This window comes from Pseudomyrmex gracilis, unplaced genomic scaffold, assembly GCF_002006095.1.
Source record: "Pseudomyrmex gracilis isolate BER0280 unplaced genomic scaffold, ASM200609v1 scaffold_12, whole genome shotgun sequence".
NCBI classification, from domain to species: domain Eukaryota; kingdom Metazoa; phylum Arthropoda; class Insecta; order Hymenoptera; family Formicidae; genus Pseudomyrmex; species Pseudomyrmex gracilis.
Genome location: NW_018020596.1, coordinates 3,039 through 17,105, shown reverse-complemented (window position 1 = coordinate 17,105; position 14,067 = coordinate 3,039). Strand labels below are relative to the sequence as shown.

The following is a 14,067-nucleotide window of genomic DNA, read 5'->3' as shown; positions in this document are numbered from 1 at the left end:
TATATATATATATCTCGTAAATAATACTTTTCATCATAACTTCCATAAAAACGTGCGCAATGTTTTGCCCTTTTCATTTATCCGTGATCTTAATCCGCTTCATCTCGCACATTTCATCGTGAAAATGTACCACGTCGGTTGCATTATCCGTATTTCATTCGCGTCAAGACACGCGCGTACACACCACCGTCTTAAGATTTCTTCTGTAACATCTCGTGGGGATTATCCATCTAACAACGTAATGAAACTTCACGCAATTTACCAACTTCCGGCGATTTAAACTTTATGAAACTGAGTACTTAATTTTCGCAACTTCGCAAAATTAAAAAACTACATATATAAATTAATTACACGCGTGTGGTTCACGTGCCTCTTGATTATACGGATATATTTCTCAGAAAATAATTTCACAAGCATGCAATTTGTAGAGGTAGCTATTTTTTTACACTTGAATAAATCAAGATGTAGGCGCACTGCTACTTAAAAAAAAAAAGAAAAAAAAAAGAAAGAAAAGGATACTTAGAATGTTGTATCGCGCTTGTTCAACAACTTGAAGGGGAAGACAACACTTCCTAGTTTCCGAGTGATAAGTTATCGATCGCGGTGTCTGTAATTATGACGGCGCTGGTAAGCCCGGGTAACATCGTCGTCTAGAGGCGGCAGACTATTATTTCAGTTCGCCTCGTCGCGCGTTTGTCGCGTTCGTCCGGTTCAATAAAGTCAACGAGGCTCGAAAGTTCGCGCAAGTGGAATCGACTGACGAGTGCGCGGAAAACTTTCCGCGCAGGAGTTGCCGGATGTGCGAGAGACAACGAGAGATCTTCCGACGACATGTGTACTCGACGATTTATAACCCTGGAATTCGGCCAGCGATTTGTCCGGCGATGGGCGGACGAAGGGACAAAAAATATGTCAAACGCGATATCGCGATGGTTCGATCATTACGGTATGATTACGATTGATAACACTACAAAGAAATACAAGAATACATTTTCTTTTCGCTGAAACACCACAGCGTACACTATCATCGACAGATATCTCAGAGATTTCTTTAAATTCGCGTTTTTTATATATATTCTTACAACAAATCGATCGCTATCTACATCGTCCTTATTCCATATTTTATTGCTCAATGTTCGCGAAAGCATTTATGATAAAAGGAATAAATAAACGTAAACGCTATATATTGCCAACATCGAGTTTCCGTCGAGTGGTTGCGTACGCAAAAAGTAGGAAGTATTCCTCACCGCTTATGGATCGTACATGTATAACCGGCGCTGTATATATGCCACCAACAATCAACCTGCGAGACGACCCACAGGAGACGCAACCCCTCTTCGAATCACCATAGAAACGAAGAGATGGGACGAGAGGGTGCAAAGGCTATAGCGCTTAGAATAACCGCCCGAACGCCCTCCAGATGAAAAGGGATTCTCCTCCCTGCACCAGTGGCGCGTGATAGCGATGGAGATATAGACATATCCTTATCTACGGAATATCTCATATTTACGAGACTTTCATCGCAATCGACATAAAAAATATCCAAATATTGAGAGAAATCATAGTTTCCAATACGCTTTTGCAGCAAAACTAAAAATGTAAATAAAATACAAATAGTAAAAAACCCGTCTTCGAATCTTGTTCAAATAAATGTTAATTTTACGAGGAATAAACTTAAATATGTATACAAAAGTCGCGAAACAGTTTTTTTTATCCCTCTTCTTGATACACTACCATTTCGAACGACCGCCAATTTTAATCAGGGAAACGGTATCTCAGAATATGTGCGCGTGTACGGCAAAATTCATCTCCTAAATTTGGCGTCGTGCAATTGCGGCCTACCGGCCGGCATTTTCTCTCCCGCGGACTCTTCTCGGCTGTTGCTACAGTTTCAAGAGCACTCGGGGTGGCCCCGCGCGCTCACGGACGTATTTTTAGAACCCTCCGGACGTGCGTTGCAGCTGGAGCGCACATGCGCGCATATCTGACGAACGAACGACGACGCCATTCAGAGTCCTGGTACGCCCGGTATACCTTCTCGTCGGCACAGCTTACACACGCTCCTGACACTATAAATGTTTTACACTCGACCTCACCGACAACGGGGAAACGTGTGTGAGAGAGAAAGAAGAGAAACCTCGAGGGAAGAGGATAAAGACGGGTGGCGGAGGGAGAGATCGAGGAGGATAAATTTATCGGATCTCGGGAAAGGAACGAGAGTATAAGCGCGTGAAATAAATAAGAGCGAAACATTATGAATACGCTTTGCCGGAGAAATCCGCGCTCGTTCGCTAGACAAAGGCGGTAGTCGCCGGAGATAATTATTCGCGCGATAATGACAATAGTAATACGAACAATGTCGTTCCTGCGACGATTAACATAATAGAAATTCTATCGCGCGCCGGTAGGGAGACCGCGCCGCGAGCCTCATCGATGAAATCACGAATGCTGAATTTCATAATTAAATGACGCTGCATTTAGGTGATCTAATGAATATTCGATTAACAATCTAGGTAGTCCGAAGAGATTATATCGATAATATGTATTGTTAATATCGTCCAGTTAGTATTATGTCGCCTAACGACGAATTTTATTTCCGATAAACGCGGGGATGTATATCAAGCATGTAAATCCCTCGCGCGCGAAGATAAATTACATGTTTCTCAGTAGGTCATGCAAATATATCTGTATACATTAACCGTATAATCGAATTTTGCCATCAATAAAGACCCGCGCGAGCCCTTTAATCCTGAATTAAAATTCAAAGCGACGCGTTCTGCGGGAAAACTATATACATATATCAGCTTACATTACCAAAGCGTATTAATATTGCATACATATTGTGCTCTTCCGCTTTATCTCTGCGCGAGATACCGCAAATAAAAATATATTCTTGATAGAAGCGCGGAAAAAATGATGAAATAATTCGGCAACACATCGCGCGTACGAAAAATCACACGAGCTATTGTCCGAAAAAATCCAGGCTGCGTCTTACGTTCGACCCGCTGTAGAATATTTCCTTGAAAAGAGCCCGTCGACCGCGGCGACGATGACATCTCGGTTTATAGGTCGCCTTCGATTTTTCCGGACTTTCTCCCTCCTTTTTTTTTTTTACGACATACCGGAGCTCCGTCGAGGGGATTCCGGAGGTGACGACGAGGAACGAAAGAGAGGCGCGTCCTGTAAGCCGCTCGTGACCGAAGGATGATGTGAAATCTAATCAGGCAAAAGGCGCGACGAATCGCTCGTCGCGAAGAATTTCGCGAAGATCGCTGCAAAACGCTTTCTAAAGATTTATATATACATATATTTCTCTTTTCTATATCCTCCTTAATTCCAAACTGAGACGATTTCTTAAGCATCGCTATCAATCCGAATGAATCGTTTTTAATGGAGGAAACTAGAAGAACCATTTCGCGACGAAAAAAGAAGAGATATTCGTTCTATCCGAGTGATTATCGAAGATTATCGGACTCGATTAATAGACGAACAGGATTTGTTAGGGAAGAAAAACCGAGTGATTAATCGAATTGAAAGGATCATTATATTTTTGCACCGACCTGACGTCTTGCAAATCTTGCGCAAAGCAGTAGTATTTCCGTCTAAAAAATTGAAGTTTGTGCGGAGACACCATCGATCGTTTTTAGAATTTATCAGTCGACTTGTATTTATGCAATACGACGAGTCGTATATCTCGAGTTAGAGATGAATCCTGAAGATCGACATTATCATCCTGCACTTCTCTCTAGAAACTGCCTACGCTCAACGAGGGAGAATCTCAAAGAGGCGTTTCCATGACAACTACTGGAGTGAGAGAGAGTGGCGCTGAGAATTCACTAGCGATAGCACATGATGATTCCCGTTAACATCGCTTGATAATCTCGCTTGACACGTAAAAGGCAGATTTTAAACGGAGTGTCCTGTTGTAAAAGAATTGAAATAAAAAAAAAAATAAAAACAAAAAAATTCAGATTCACGTTTACGTCAGTTATCTCAAATTTAATTTTCTATATTGTATCTCCGGGAGTTACAATCGAAGCGTGTTGTTACGCAACGTGGAAGTGACATTTATCATAAACTGAGATAAACAAGTTCAAAGCTTCTATAATGAGAAATGTCACTGCCATATTGCGTAACATGATTCAACCGATATCGCGCGGCGGGCACTCCGCGCGAACTCTCTCCAGTTCATCCGTTTTCGATCAATACGCGACCGACCGACCGACCAACTATCGGTTAGCCTCTAATCGATATTGATCACCGACGATAATGAACTATCACGAGTCGATATATGTCGCCGCACTTTCGTGCGCACAATTAATTTACGAAATAGTTACGTTAGCGCGCAAACGTCTAACATGTGTAACCTGTAAAAACGTCGGAAGTGGCATTGCGCTATTTCGGAGGATCTAAATTAAATGTCGAAAAATACCGTCACACGAATATTGGTGTACGTTTTATACACCAATGCTTTACCCACGTGTCAGACGCGCGCGAACAGTGTGCCAAGGTTGAGATAAGTGTTGAGTAATTAATTTTCAGTAAGAGAGTTTCAAAATAATTCACGTTCGATGAGATTTCCGTATTTAGCTCTAGCGTCTTATTATTAGAAATGTTACTCACATTTTACAAAAGAGAGAAATTAAACTTTTACTTTAGACCAAAAACTTGTAGGTATATTTAAATGTTATCGCGCAAAAAGTTTGCTCACGCTTCTTCGTTCGAAACAGCTGTTGTGTCCAGAGCACGCTACGTGAATTTCCCGGCAGGACGATTTGATCAAAAAGAGAGAAAGAGAGAGAGAGAGAGAGAGAGAGAGTTCAATCTTTCCGGCCGAAACAACGCCGCGCACAAAACATGCTTAACGCTCCCGGGGAGCGCTAATGCCTGTCGTAAGCCTTTTGAAGTTTTTCAGAGTTAGTTTACGTGTTTTTACAAGTGCTTCCGATATATCATGACGACCTTAAAGCTGCACACGATGGCCAGATTAACGAGGACAGAGCGGTAGTTCGATGGTAGCGAACACGCGATGCACGCCACCGACGGTTTTATCTCGCGCAAGGGGCGGACACGCTCGCGTTCTTTTCCCTCTTAAAACACATGCAGCGCAGTAAAATACGCGGGTAACGCGCTCAAAAAGCGTACAACAGCTTCTCTCTCTTTTTCTCTATGATAACTTCGAAAATAGCAAAGTTCAAAATCCCAATAATAATTTTGTTGCAGATATAACACAGCGCGAGACTGTGCATTTCTCTTGATAAAGAAAGGAAATAATATAGAGGAGAAAAATCTTTTCCATTTTTTTTGCACATTATCGCACTTTGAGTGTAAAATTACACTGAATTGGATTAGATTAGGTAACGGAGTGAGTAATTATAACCACAGCACACAGTTGGAAACCAGGTACTGCAAATGGCGCATTTGTCATGCTTAAGAATATCCTCTCTGTTATAAAATTCCTCCAACATTCGCGCGGTCCGTACGAACACACGAACGCTTTTAATTTTCTCGAGAATTCTATGAGAATTCTAAAATAAAGTAACGAACAAGCTTCTTTTAATCTCAGAATTATTCAAAGAGTAAAAAAATTTTTATCTCATCGCGCTTTTTTCATACAGCATTATTTATTACATCTTTCAGTGAGAGAGAAAGAGAGAGAAATAGAGAGAGACGCGCTACATCAAAGTTATTTACTGATCCTAAGAATAGTGTATGCGATGTGCGTAACTTTTTGCAAATTGTGAGACAAGTGCAACGACGCTTGATAAATTGGCTCTTCCGCTAAGGTCAAACGTTTCTTAGACGCAATCGCAAAATAAAATTCACGAGAAAAGCGACTCCGCTATAGTATAAAAAGAGCAGTACAAATTCCGTGCTGTCTGCGTTCCGGAGCGACTTGGAAAAGTAAGAAACAAATTTATCTCGAGAGAGAGAGAGACCGGCATTTCGCTAAAACAAGCAATTTTTGTCGAAAAAATTAATTATCTGTTAAGTACACAGAGCATTTCTTGCTAAGTAAAATTATCAGTTCTTATTTCATATTTTTTAAAAATATAATTTGTCCTTTAGGTGTCATATTTAAATTATTCATTCCCTGAAAAATTAATAATTGATTACATTTTTTAAAAGTTTTTAATATAATTTTTGTAGACTTTATTTTTTTCTGCTTTTCTTTCATGTTTGCTTCTTTCTCTCTCTCTCTTTCTCGACGTACTTCTGCTTTCTATCAGTCACAAATCCGTAACGGTATATTTCTTTTGCGATAAATATACACACGTCCGATAGTGGGTGGATGGGTCCAGATTAGAGAGATACTTCAACACGCGTATAAATCGACGCCGTGTTTAAACACATGCTGATTTTCAAGTAAACCGTGCGAGAATGCGAAGTCTCCAAAAAACCTAACCACAAGATTATGTTTCCGTTTTATTCGAAGTTTCGAGAAGTTCCAAGAATAAAATAACATTTAATTTCTCTTCAAGCACGACTTTTCAGTAGAACAATTATTTATGCGGAGTGCGCGGATCCTGCGAGAACGCGATAACATCCCTCTTCTACCGGCTGAGAGAGAGGATCGGATTACAAGGGCTGTATCCTGGCACGGATTCAATTTTCCAGCTAAATATACACGCATCGCGTATATTTGGCGAATCGGTCGGTTGTTTCAATCGCAAGCTTTACTACGCCTCGGCAACGCCATGGAGAGTCCCGGAGCTAAAATCAATTGCGCGCGCCAGGAGAGGACAATCGCCATACCACACCGAAAATAGGCGGCAATCCCGACTGCTCTTAAGCAAATCTCGGCTTGCGCGGATAGAAACGAATCGAAACACATAATGAGTCATTTGTCTGGAAACGTGCGATTCGACCAAAAAATCTATTCTTTTGATATAAATTATGAAAAAAAAAAGAAAACAAATATGTCAAAAATTACAGACTGTCTCAAAATTACAAAAAATGTACACGTGCCAATTATTTCATTACACAAAAAATATTGACATATCGATCTCACTCTATAATGGTTTTGATCGTTCAACGCAAAAAATGCAATACTCGTTCTAGTGTGTAATTCAATTCCATTTGTTAACGTTTCACGCGGATAAACATTACTGAAAATAAACAGGCTGCGTTGTTTCCAGACGATTTCATTGCTGATCCGATTCAACAATAAATTAACATAGTCGATATCCATGAATGAAAGTTCACTGTCATATTATTGTTGTTGATATTATTATTATATATATACGTTTTTAGAAATTTAATTATATCGTAATTATTTGTTTGCAATTGTTTTTTTAAACTACTATATAATTAAGCAAACTTCTGAAAAAAACAGAGAACTATAATATCATACATAGTTTATTGACAATGCTATCCTATGTCGATCGCGTCGTGGTGTTTACAACGTTTCCAGAAATGACGTCGGATGGCGTTGACTGTCCGCCATCGGACCGTCTGTCGCCATCTTACAAAGACAAAGAGAGCGAAAGAAAACTTTATTCAAGTCATCCTCTCTCACACAATTAAATATTTTAAAACTTCAAACAATACTACTTTGCAAATTTACTTCATAGTTGCATCCTCATATATTTATAATTTCTAATATAATCCTAGTTAGACGACTTTTTCTAGTCACACATATTCCGTACTTTTAAATGTTTTAGATTAATTTGTAAATAAAGAAATCTCACATGATTGACAATATTGTTTGTGTTAACATTACTGGAGTTGCATATTGAAATTAACGATTACCTCCTCATCGATAGAAATTATAAGATATGTTTGTTTGTAGTGTAGCTTGTCTTTTGCTTTGCAAGTTTGAGATTTGTACTTTTCGAACAAATAACATGTGTACAAAAGATACGCGCGTTACATATTCTCAAAGATAATTAAATCTTACTAAAAAATAACGAGCATATTCTCCGACATATTTTGATGCAACAATTTTCGCGACTTCGCACCTTTCTCAAAAGTGCGCAAGATTCACTTTCGCCAAGACGCTCATAATCGCGGACATGAAAAGTACGTCGCGACGAAGACGCGATTGAAATAATACAATTTTCTGTTGCACCTACCCAAATTTCCCAGTTCAATCGCTCCCATTCGTGATTCAGCGAGTAATTGATCTTGATATTACGCAAACGGATCTTCGTGCGCATTTGTTCGAACAATATTCGGTCCGCGGGAGTAAAACAACGTCGCGTTCTTCGCATGTTCGCAAAAACTATTAAACAAACAGAACGCAAATTCGAAAAGGATTTTCGCGCGACTTCAGAACGTATGCGGTGGCGCCACCTTACGTGACGCGCGGAAAACTTTTATGTCGCGCGGTCGGTTCTGCAGAGATATCTATTATTGAAAATGTAGGTTGCTTCAACATAAACTACATTTTTAACGTGAACAATTAAACTTCATAATACTTTATATTACGATATCTGACATTTGTGTATATATAATATACAAAACACACAGTCAGTTAGTAAATTAAAGTAATGATGTATTATAGTATATAAATAATGTATATTAAATAAAATTACTGAAACAAAAAAAGAAATATATATATACGCGTTTTAATATAAATTTTAAAAAATTCCATAAAACGAACAAAGAAAAGCTATTCTATTAATCAAGACATAAAACCAATACAGAATACCAACAGTCTACATAATTCTGAATGGATTTTTATCCTCTTAGGTGTATTATGTATAATTGTGTTGTGGAACATATAATATACCTTAATTATATTTCCAATAACTACTTTAATATGGTATTATCAATTTTTAATTCTATTCTGAATTATGTGTGATCAGTTTACATTTGTATTTTCGTTAGCGAATCCGTGATATACATGTATATACATGTACAATATATGTACAAAATATTTGTTTTACTTACTGATCATATTAATTTTCTCCAGATAACCGATTATCATGTGTGTGTGTTTATTCGAACGTTTATTAAAAACCTTTCAATCTTCATATCGCGATACCGATGATGTCCGATTATACGTGGAAAAAGAATATGAAAATAATCGTGTACCGTCCGTACTGCTGCTTAGTCACTAACGAAGACCACTCATTTCTGTTTCTTCTACCCATCCGTTATTACTTCAGCCGCTTGTGCTGGAAAAGCAAATACTTTCGAATTATTCATAATCCCCGGAGCATTCGCGAGAAGCGCGTAATAGATCTCGGTGAATAAAAGCTCTTACGGTCTCGTTGACTCTCATCGACACACCTGTACGAGTACTTGCTGCAAATTAAAATCATGCGAGAGAGAACTGGAATCATCGCAAACGCGCAGATACACAACAACGGTAGAATGCGATACATATATTTCTTCGTTCTGAGATTTCTGGAATTCTCTCGTATGAACAACGTGATCTCGCATATGTGCGATATTATCGTGTTTTATTTCCGAACGGAGCAGCACGTACTTGGATTAAATTATTAATCCCGCAAAATGTAATTAAATTATGCAGATGGATTTTGTGTAATATATGTATATATATGTATATATATATATATAAATCGAAACTAATAAATTATTCGATTTCTCAAGAGTGCATACATATATTTCTCTGTATAATTTAACTCTAATATACATAATCTGATAGTTGATGCTTTAATATACATGTTATATAATTGTTCTTGCACATAATTGAAAAATTTAACGTAGATAATATTCGCGTCGCTTTTATGCAGAAATTTTAGTTTTCTTTTAAAAAAAAAAAAGAAGTAGTCACAATGTTCTATAGATATATATGTATAAAAAGTAATCTATTATGTATATATACACGTACCTGACATTCCGTTTCCTTTCGAGGACTGAAGGTTAATTTGCAAGGCAAGGGATTTAATTAGCGAGTGCGCAAAGACGTGCTACTGCACGCTAATATCGTATACTATGACTCTTTTTAATTGCCTGTTTAGTCTGGCGTGCGTTCAATTGAAATTTCTTGTTTACCGTCTTTGAAAAGAAAGTTTTTTTTATAATTTTCAATCACAAAGAGATATGTAACAGAGATTTCTATCTCGACACGGAAAAGAGATATTTTTTGCGCGCTGTTTGTATCCGACATGATTGCGCACAGTGTATGCAGGTTTCATTGTGTCACCATAATGTACACCATTGATATCGTTATGTAATAACAATTCTCCGAGGATTGATTCACGCTGTTGTTCATAATTAACGTAACAATCGCGGCTTTGCCGCAGAGGCGACATAATCGTGTAACGATACATTCGAACATAATCACGTGGTTACAGTGTATGCGATATCGTATATAAAATTACGGTATAATCACGGCAATATGTGCGACAATGATGAAAATAACAATAGTGTGTAACAAATCGCAAAAATTAGACACGTAACAATAAGACAAACATCTCTGTCACAACAAATTTTCACATTTTTTAAAATATTCATTTGAGCGCGCATTTTTTTTTCAGCTCTTACCTTATTCCTTTCCGCCTGATATCCGTATGCATACATGCAAGATTATTAAAACGTTTTCCCGTTGATAATCCGTTTCGTGTGATGAGCACGCGAGGGATTTTTGTCGAGCGCTTTTCACGCTTTTCCCGCGACTGGCTTTTCACGCAACTGTCCTCTTTTCTCTACGTCACACATACACGCGCACGCATCCTCTGTATCTCGTGTTCTTTTTGCTTTCTTTCTCAAATCTCGAGAATACCTCCGGATATCTCCGATTCTAATTCAATCGCACGATTTTCTCAGGAAATCCCACCCTTCGAAATGGCTTTGCCCAATACCACCTCCTCACCTACGATCTCGCGAATCTTCTTCTCTCGTACCTTGCCCTCTCGTGCGTTTTCAATTCCGACCTCAGGGCCGTATCCGTTGGACTGTTGCTGGGCGATAAGATTTAGAGCGTCCCGACAAAAAAAGAAACGACCTGCGGAGTAGCGGTACAGAGTTTCCTCCGCTTTTGCAAAAATTTAGAAATTCGTATAAGATGAGATATATAAAAGAGCCAAGCACATAAACTCAACGCGGTCGTCGCAGCTGCCGGAAACGCAAAATTTATTTTTTACCTTTGCTCGTGCAATTATTTTTACATCTTTTTCTCATACGATTCAACGGCAGTCTCTATTCTAATGTGTGAAGTGTCGTATATTATATAAAAATCTCTCACACACAAATGTTTTTTTAAGAATATTTTATCATTAGAACGTCAATTTTGAAAAGAAAAAAAAAGAAAGAGAGAAAGAAAAAGAATAAGAGAGAAAATCATACGGTATTGGTAAAGAAAAATTATTTATAAGTGAGGTAGCACGTATCTTTCACAAAAAAGTGTCACTATTTTCAATCCAGCTCACGTTTAAAAATCACGAGAATCTAGCAGGGATCTGCGTCTCATCCGCAAGATTGTAAAATACTCACGTTTGCGCTGCCACGTAGCTTTGAAAGTTATTTCCGTGAGTACCTACTCGTATATTTTCTATGTCTCCGTTATGTAACGAAACGAGATTTGTAGAATTTTTCGTGCATTTCTCTTCGCATGATTCTGCATTACGTTTACAAATATATTGGTAAATTTAATATTCACATAAATTTCACTAATTTTTAATTTCACACATAAATTTCAGTGAATTTGCGCAAAGAAGAGTTTCTCTCGTGTATCCAACACAAATACATAAAATACGTATCAAATTTTCTTTCACTTTTTTCCGTTACTTTTTTTGTACAAAATTAGAATATAAGTGTCGTGCACGCAATTAGTGTCTTTTTACATTCCAAACAAAAAGAAAGAGAGACACTATCGTGTTATTAGTGAAACTTTTAACGTTTCCTTCTTTATTTTGCGAAGATTAAGTTTGTACTACTATGTGCGCGCTGAGCAAAAGTACATGGAACTAAAACACCAACTTCAACGACAACTCGCCTTTCCGCCCGACAAAGCTTTACTTCAAAATGTTCACTTAATTTCCAACTTCAAATTCAGCTCAGAACAGAAATTAAAATTCTCTTGTAGAAAGGTACCAACTAATTATAAATTCTTTATGATGTATAAAAGGATTGAGAAAGCACGCGAAACTTCCCTCGCTTTTCTCCTCGACCGCAGTCAATTTTCATTGTCTATTCTTCACCGCGCTTGTGGTTCAATGATTTCGAGGTGTTAATCGACGTTTACAGTCCCAGAGAGTTGAATTAACTCCAACTTTTGGACAGAGAGAGATAATTTGCTTTTTACAAAATATAAAGAACCAAAAAATCCTATAAATTATGAAATTATGGAACAAGTTCTCCAAAGAGGTATGTAATATCTGTCTATCGTTGTGTTATAGAAGTAATTGTATAATCTTTTCTTATAATATTACAAAATTTTTATAAGTATGTTCTTCTAATAATGTTACTTCTCAATCGAATTTATTCTGTTTATATTTTTGTACAATTTTGCACTATCAAACAAAACTGTTTTCTTTCTTAGCTAACGACATAAAAAAAATTGACGAATATTTAGTGTATCTCACGTGTGGGAGTCACGCGATGCTCACGTGTTACTGTCAGGTTTAAGGTCAAGCAAAGAACGCCATTTTCCGGCATTGGTCCTGTGACGGACGTAAGAGGATTAAGCCCGTTTTCTTCCCGCCGGATTTGGTGCGCCGTACCAGATGCTACTGTCGACTACTTGCCGTTTGTTCCGTTTTCTTTTATTACCCCACACGTTTATTGTCCGCAATTAGTGCAGATTTTTATCATTCGACTTTATCAGTCTCTTGTAAATCATTGTTAATCTCAAGATTTTATATTTAGTTTTTAGTTTTATTTTGTTCAACAATTTTGTTATATATATATATATCAAATTTTTACTTTATTAATGTAGTTATGCAAAAGTAAATTTCTCTTCTTCTCTCTTGTATATGCGTTCTCCGATTTCATTTGTGTTAAATTTAATTACAAGAGAGATAATAATAAGAAAATTAGCAGAAGCGCGCAAAAATCTGATCTTGTAAGTATTTCAAGTATTTAATTCCGCACAAATCTTGGACATTAACTTTGCAGCACGTTTGCAGCCTAACTGAATATTTATGAGATATTATGTCCCCGATGTTTTACGTGTTCGACTTTATGGTCCACCGCATTAAGATGATCTTTCTTAATTTACTTTAAAAGCGAAAGAAGAAGATGGGATCAGATTAAAGTTTTCGTGGTACGAAGAAATCGATACATAGCAAACTCCGCAATGAGACGGCGTTCTCTAAACTTATCCAAGGATTATTAAATAGGATTAAATGTGCAAAAAATAAAATTAAAAATTACTCGAATATCTCGGATTATGTCGACGCCAAAAAGAGATTATTTTGCATCGTTTTATTGCTTCGGAGCAATTTGCGCATAAGAATATAAAACTTTCAATCATTCTTGAGAAATTGTTTGCCATACTTACAACGTGTGCTATTCGGTGTGGCGTTTTGGCGCAATAGTTCGACCTGGAACAAAATAAAAGAACTCTATAAGTATGATAATTCTTTAACACAATCATGTATATACTCAAAATATTATCTCTTCTCTAACAATAACAATGAGTAGAGAAACGGAAATATGATAATTATACTTTAAATTCAGTAAGACGTTCTTGAGAAACTCGCATAAGAGTCATTTTAATCTGCATAACTCAGACGTGTCCGACTTTATGCCAGTTTCCGAAATAGTGGCACAACTCTCTCTCCCTCTCTCTCTCTCACTCTCTTGCACGCGCCTCGCACAGAATTTAGATTAAATTTAGAGAACGCGTGAAAGCACGAGTCACCGTATCAGACGCTGGTTTATTGAAAAAGATGAATCATGTATACCTGTCGCGGTGACTGACCGACTAACCGACCGGTTTCAAAGATCTCCACATCGTTCGCATGCAGTACCCAATAAAGCGTTCAAAGCCCGGATGAAAGCCGGGATTTTGGGACGCGCATGAGTCTATGGAATGTAAATTACGTACACGCGCGCACAAAGATCGATTCAAAAATTGCATAAGAATTTTATTGCGCGCTTCTCACGTAGTTTTGAACATCTCTCGCGTTTGACCCGCGCTCTGTCGCTATA

The 14,067-nt window shown here is 37.7% G+C and overlaps 1 protein-coding gene across 1 annotated transcript in view; it reads right to left on the bottom strand.

Annotated features, from left to right (window-relative positions):
• LOC109863688 (RNA binding protein fox-1 homolog 2) overlaps nt 1–13,461 on the bottom strand; it is a 120,633-nt gene extending 107,172 nt beyond the window's left edge. Inside the window, exon 1 of the mRNA XM_020444113.1 lies at nt 13,415–13,461. The gene's annotated coding sequence lies outside the window, so the exon portion shown is untranslated. The remainder of the gene's footprint in view (nt 1–13,414) is intronic.
• Nucleotides 13,462–14,067: the final 606 nt, after the last annotated feature.